Source organism: Homarus americanus, unplaced genomic scaffold (genome assembly GCF_018991925.1).
Source record: "Homarus americanus isolate GMGI-L3 unplaced genomic scaffold, GMGI_Hamer_2.0 scaffold24260, whole genome shotgun sequence".
NCBI classification, from domain to species: Eukaryota; Metazoa; Arthropoda; class Malacostraca; order Decapoda; family Nephropidae; genus Homarus; species Homarus americanus.
This window is the reverse complement of record NW_024721079.1, coordinates 11,612,879-11,619,951: the sequence shown is the minus strand read 5'-3', so window position 1 is coordinate 11,619,951 and position 7,073 is coordinate 11,612,879.

Genomic DNA, 7,073 nt, shown 5'->3' with positions numbered 1-7,073 from the left:
TGTTCACTAATGGTAAAGATCTTCTGTAAATATCGCCGATGTAGTTGTTCTTGGTTTTCTTCCTCGAATATTTTTACGTTGTTTTGGTCGAGCAGGTAAGGGACCGTGCTAGAGGTGGAACCCATCAGTCGCTTGATCCCTTTCCAGAATGCAGCAGAATCGCGGTAATTGTTGGCTGCCTCCCACACCAAGGCGGCCCACTTTTGTTCATGTAGACGTTTGCTCTCGTGCTGGATGTCCGTCTGTAGCTCTCGGTACCCGTATCTCAGCTCCTGGGAGGGGGGGTGACAATTGGATCACGTACATACCTACAGTAAGTATGAACCTCAGACGCCAAACTAATAGAAATCCCCAAAATATTGGTTGGGGTCTAATTTTTTACCCAACTAAACCTAACCTAACCCAACTAAACCTGACCTAACCTAACCTAACCTAACCTAACTAAACTTAGCTATCGTTAGGAAGTTCGATAATCAGGTAAATATACTGTGGAGTAATCTTCAGGTGATCTATGTTTGTTTACATTTTGAGTCGCCTACACCTACATTCTTGACGAAATGATATAAATCTTTCCCCAAATCCACCACAAACATTACACAATCCAACACAAACTTTCCCAAATCCACCTCAAGCTTCAATTAATCCAACACAAACTTTCCCAAATCCACCTCAAGCTTTGTTTACAGAATTCACCACAAAGCTGACATATTCCACTTCAGACTAGAGTAGGTGGCACCACTGTACACTAAGCAAAAAGCCTCTAGACAGGTACAAGTAATTAACAACAGGTAAAAAAGATGGTGAAAGTGGTGGTGGAGGTGGAGGTGGTGGAGAGTGGTGGAGAGTGGTGGAGGTGGAGGGTTGTGGTGGTGGAGGGTTGTGGTGGTGGAGGGTGGTGGTGGTGGAGAGTGGTGGAGGTGGAGGTTGTGGTGGTGGAGGGTTGTGGTGGTGGAGGGTGGTAGAGGGTGGGTGGAGGGGGTGGGGGGGTAGTGGTGGTGGGTGTTGTGGTGGTGGTGGTGGAGGTGGTGGTGGTGGAGGTGGTGGTGGTGGAGTGTTGTGGTGGTGGAGGGAGGTGGTGGTGGAGGGTGGTGGGTGGAGGTGGTGGTGGTGGAGGAGGTGGTGAGGTGGAGGTGGAGAGTGGAGGTGGTGGAGGTGGTGAGGTGGTGGAGGTGGGTGAGTGGTGGAGGTGGTGGTGGGAGGTGGTGGTGGTGGTGGGTGGTGGTGGTGTGGTGGTGGGGTGGTGGTGGTGGTGGAGGGTGTGGAGGGTGGGGTGGGTGGAGGTGGTGGTGGTGGAGGGTTGTGGTGGTGGAGGGTTGTGGTGATGGTGGTGGTGGGTGTGGTGGGTGGTGGAGGGTGGTGGTGGTGGATGGTGGTGGTGGGTGGTGGGTGTTGGTGGTGGGGTGGATGGTGGGTGGAGGGTTGGTGGTGGTGGAGGTGTGAGGTGGTGGAGGTGGTGGTGGTGGTGGTGGTGGTGGTGGTGGAGGGTGGTGGTGGTGGTGGAGGGTACTGGTGGGGTGGAGGGGTGGTGGTGGTGGTGGAGGGGTGGTGTGTGGGAGGGTGGTGGTGGTGGGTGGTGGTGTGGTGGAGGTGGAGTGTTGTGGTGGTGGTGTTGTGGTGGTGGGTGTTGGGTGGTGGAGGGGTGGTGGGTGGTGGTGGTGGAGGTGGGTGTGTGGTGGTGGGTGGTGGTGGTGGTGGGTGGTGGAGGTGGAGGTTTGGTGGTGGTGGTGGTGGTGGAGGGAGGTGGTGGTGGTGGAGGTGGTGGTGGTGGAGGTGGTGGAGGGTGGTGAGGTGGTGGAGGAGGTGGGGAGGTGCTGGTGGTGGTGGAGGGGACACTGGGTGAGGTGGTGGAACACTGGTGGTGATGGTGGAGGGTGGTGGTGAGAGGAGTGGTGGTGGGGGTGGTGGTGGTGGAGGTGGTGGACGGTGGTGGTGGTGGTAGGATGGAGTGGTGGTGGGGATGGTGGTGGTGGAGGGTGGTGGTGGACTGGTGGTTGTGGTGGGAGGATGGTGGTGGTGGTGGAGGATGGTGGAGGTGGTGGAGGGTGGAGGTGGTGGTGGTGGAGGTGGTAGTGGTGGAGGGTGGTGGTGGTGGAGGGGTGGTGGGGGTGGGGATGGTGGTGGGTGGAGGATGGTGGTGGAGGAGGATGGTGGTGGAGGGGGAGGATGGTGGTGGTGGAGGATGGAGGTGGAGGGGGGTGGTGGTGGTGCATGGTGGTGGAGGTGGTGGAGGATGGTGGGGTTGGTGGTGGAGGTTGGTGGGGTGGTGGTGGTGGAGGGTGGTGGTGGTGGAGGGTGGTGAGGTGGTGGGGTGGTGGTGGTGGAGTGGTGGTGGTGGAGGGGTGGTAGTGGTGGTGTTTGGTGGTGGTGGTGGTGGTGGAGGTGGTGGGTGGTGGAGGGTGGGGTGGAGGGACTGGTGGTGGTGGGTGGTGGTGGAGGTGGTGGAGGTGGTGGTGGTGGTGGTGGAGGTGGTGGAGGTGGTGGTGGAGGGTGGTGGTGGTGGTGGTGGTGGAGGATGGTGGTGGTGGAGGGTGGTGGTGGAGGGGTGGTGGTGGTGGAGGTGGTGATGGAGGTGGTGGTGGTGGAGGACTGGTGTGGAGGAGGGATGGTGAGGTGTGTGGTGGAGGGACACTGGTGGTGGTGGTGGAGGGTGGTGGAGGAGGTGGAGGAGGATGGTGGTGGAGGGTGGTGGGTGGTGTGGTGGGTGGTGGAGGTGGTGGAGGGTGGTGTTGTGGTGGAGGAGGGTGTGGTGGTGGTGGAGGTTGTGGTGGTGGTGGAGGGCTGTGGTGGTGGTGGGTTTGTGGTGGTGGTTGGTGGTGGTGGGTGGAGGGTGGTGGTGGTGGTGGTGATGGAGGATGGTGGTGGCAAGGGTGGTGGTGGTGGAGGTGGAGGGTGGGGATGGTGGGGGGGGTGGTGGTGGTGGAGGGTGGTGTGGGGTGGGGTGGAGGATGATGATGGTGGAGGAGGATGGTGGTGGAGTTCTGGTGATGGTGGAGGGTGGGAGGGGTAGGTGGGGTGGAGGTGGTGGTGGAGGATGGTGGTGGGAGGATGGAGGATGGTGATGGTGGAGGATGGTGGTGGAGGTTGGTGGTGGAGGGAGGGTGGTGTGGGGTGGTGGTGGAGGTGATGGTGGTTGTGGAGGGTGGTGGTGGTGGAGGGTGGTGGTGGCGGGAGGTGAGGTGGTGGTGGAGGATGGTGATGGTGGGAGGATGGTGGTGGTGGAGGTGGTGTGGAGGTGGTGGGAGGATGGTGATGGTGGAGGAGGATGGTGGTGGAGGTGGTGGTGGTGGAGGGTGGTGTGGGGTGGTGGTGGAGGGAGGATGGTGATGGTGGAGGAGGATGGTGGAGGTGGTGGGATGGAGGGTGGTGTAGGAGGATGGTGATGGTGGAGAGGGATGGTGGTGGAGGGTGGTGGTGGAGGGGTGGTGTGGGGAGGGTGGTGGTGGAGGATGGTGATGGTGGAGGAGGATGGTGGTGGAGGGTGGTGGTGGTGGAGGATGGTGTGGGTGGTGGTGTGGAGGGTGGTGGTGGGTGGTGGAGGAGGATGGTGATGGTGGAGGAGGATGGTGGAGTGGAGGTGGTGGTGGATGGTGATGGAGGATGGTGGTGGTGGAGGTGGTGGTGGTGGAGGGTGGGTGGTGGGGTGGTGGTGGTGGATGATGGAGGACAGTGGTGGAGGAGGAGTGGTGGATGGTGGTGGAGGTGGTGGGAGGTGGTGGAGGTGGTGTAGGGGTGGTGGTAGATGATGGTGGTGGAGGAGGGTGGTGTAGGGGTGGTGATGGTTGGTTGAGGGAGGATGGTGGTGGAGGGTGGTGTAGTGGTGGTGTAGGGTGGGTGGTGGTGGATGGTGATGGTGGAGGAGGATGGTGGTGGAGGGTGGTGTAGGGTGGTGGTGGAGGAGGATAAATAGGACAAGGAAGGCAAGGCCAGGTTGGACACGAAGCGCCACGAGAGGTAGGACAGGCAGGCTGGGATAGGTCGGGCAAGGCAGGCCAGGACAGGTAAGACAAGGTAGGCCAGGACAGGTAGGGCAAGGCAGGCCAGGATAGGTAGGGCAGGGCAGGCCAGGACAGGTAGGAAAGGCAGAGCAGGTTAGAAGAAGGCAGGACAGGACAGTGGAGGACAGTTAGGACAAGGCAGGCCAGAACAGGTAGAACAGGTAGAGCAGATCATGACAGGTGGGGCAGGCAGAAGAGGTCAGAACAGGGGAGGCCAGGACAGGACAAGGGAGGACAAGGGAGGACAAGGCAGGCCAGGACAAGGGAGGACAAGGCAGGCCAGGACATGGGAGGACAAGGCAGGCCAGGACAAGGGAGGACAAGGCAGGCCAGGACAAGGGAGGACAAGGCAGGCCAGGTAGGACAGGTAGTGAGGGTGTTTACCTTTGGACAACCAGATGGAAGAGAAAGCGAAGAACAAATATGAGAGGTTTTCAGGTAATGTTTGACCAAGAGAATGGGGGAACTCGTTCTTTACTCTATTGTTTTCTCTTTTATTTCGTCTCTTTTTTTCCCTCCCCAGGTAGGTCGTTTCTTCTTGGACTGGTCTATTGTTTTTCTTTGTAATTTTAGCCTTTTTTTTCCCAGGTAGGTTCGTTTCCTTCCCTGGTATGTCTATTGTTAAGACGACTGAGCTTGTGTAAAAAGACATTAAGCTGCGTGTGTGTGTGTGTAATAATAATATAAATAATAATAATTAACGGTTTATTGAAAGAGCATGGCAGCCGGAAGGCTGAAAATATACAATTACATAATTGGGGAATGGGTCTCTTGATTTACAAATGATGTACACGTAACATAAGTGATACAAATGTGTGTGTGTGTGTGTGTGTGTAATGTGTGGCAGCATTATGTTAGTGTTAAGGTGCAGTCACTACTTGCTTCCTCTCGCTTTCGGCTACCGCCGTTGGATGGCCTCGTGCTGAACAGTGAAGCAGCCTTGCGTAAGTTTTTCCCTGCCAGTACACAGTCTTTTCACCATTAAGACTTCTACTGTGGCAACACACTGTGACTGGGTACCTCGCGGCCCTAAACAAGACCAGTAGGGGATCTCGGAGCAGCATTGGGCCCAAGAGGGACTACACATAAGCACACCAGCATGTGGACACACCCTGGCGTCGACCAACCACTTCCCTACTGCCTTGCGGATTAACCTTGGTAGGTATAAGGCTACGGGAGTGAGCCCGGAACGAAAAATCTGTGGTGGAGTCCCGCATCAGACAGACACGCTTACAGAGCTCCAGTAAGACCCCAACGGCAGAAGAGGTGAACAACACATGGACCCAACGACTACACTGACGGATGAAGACAGTGTAAGATGGACAAGCTACTAAGGCCAACTGGGTTGTCAGGCATCCATTGCAATTCTCCCTCCCCAGATGTTGCACCTACCTGTACCACTATATCAGGAAAAGAAGGAGCCAAGACGTGTGGTTGCAGATTGCTCTCCTGCCTCACCACATAAATCAACTAACGCACAGCCATCATCTAGATCATCATACTTTTCATCATCACCAAAACCCCTAAACCCCCAAAAGTCCTATGGCGAAAGAAGAGTGGCGACGGGGCCAGGATGGAAATGACAGCCGAGACTCTCTAGTCAAAACTCTGGATATAGGCAGCATAGATAAGATAGGCATTTATGTACTATCGTGCACCAAAGTCGTGTCCACTACCCAGCCACAGTGAGGGTTCGAATTGCCTTGAGTCTGAAGTTTCGAAACAGCTGGGGGAAATGCTATGGCCGGCCAACAGATGTCGCCCACTGTAGTGTGTGGGGGGGTGGGGGAATAGAGGAGGTGGGGGTTAGTCTAGTAACAGGCTGTGTGTAGGTGGAGCATAACATCGTGAATTCCGCAATCACTGATAACAATAAGAATGTCATGAAGATAGTTAATATTATTAAGCATGGTGAGAGTTGTGTAACGGGTAAAGAAAAGCACTACAACGACCATATCTCTGCCGTTCATGGCTACGACGGTGAGACTGATGGGCACACCAGTAATTAATTCTCCGTGACTACCAGTAATGGTAGTCACGGAGAATACACACGATGTTACCAAGGTTGGCGCCACCCACACCAGGAGAAGGAGGTGATGTCGAACACTGAAACATGCCGAGGTCTCATTCCTACCATCGTCGTCACCAACAGGTAAGTCACATTAATTTGTCAGCATAGTCCATGTCGTCCTTATACTATTGCAGGGTGTCCCAGGAGTGACAGCAGATATTTGTAGAGGTGAAAGAATATGTGATATTGAGTTGAAAATCTTCTATACACATAAGCATTTTTCGGTTTACTTTAGGCGTGAGGTGGGTTGTAAAAATTACGCAGGGCAAAAATTTTGCCATGTTATATTTTATTTTTCTTACCAACTGCAGCCATACTGTGTGCTGTTGTAATCCTTATTGGTGGATTACACAAGGCCTATTAATAGCGTGAAAACCCGTTTGAAGATACTGTAATGTTCCATAACTTGCATTAAACAACATCATACGTTCACGAGTTCCAACTCCGCGCCTAGCCTCCCCCCCCCTGCCTCTACCCACCCAACTATTAAACCTCATAATTTGAGCATCGTGGGTTACCACACCTAAACGCGAATCGACTACTTATTCTCTCCCCACACTCCCCCTCCACCATCCCCCCACTCCAATCCTCCCTCCCCCACCTATTCCCTTCATCCCTCCCCCAAGACTAACGTCAATCGAACATTCCATCCCATCACATTACCTTCCCCAGCATTCCCCAACCCACCTCCCCCTATTCTACCCATGGCGACGAATTGGACTACTGTAATGAACACTCATAGAACCGACGACATGGCTCCTCCCCCTTGTATTTAGAGATAAAACAACAAAGGTCAATCCCACGTAACTTGAGCCGGATTAAGATATGTGGAAAAAAAACAAGCAACACCAAAGGCCACTACCCCTACCCCAACCTAAAATCATAACCACCACGTCTCTATCCCCATCCGTTTCCCTCTATCTATAATAAAAAGTGTAAACCTACTCAGAAAAAATAATGAATCTCCACACATAATATTACTCTGCATTTCAGATATGCCTGCAGGG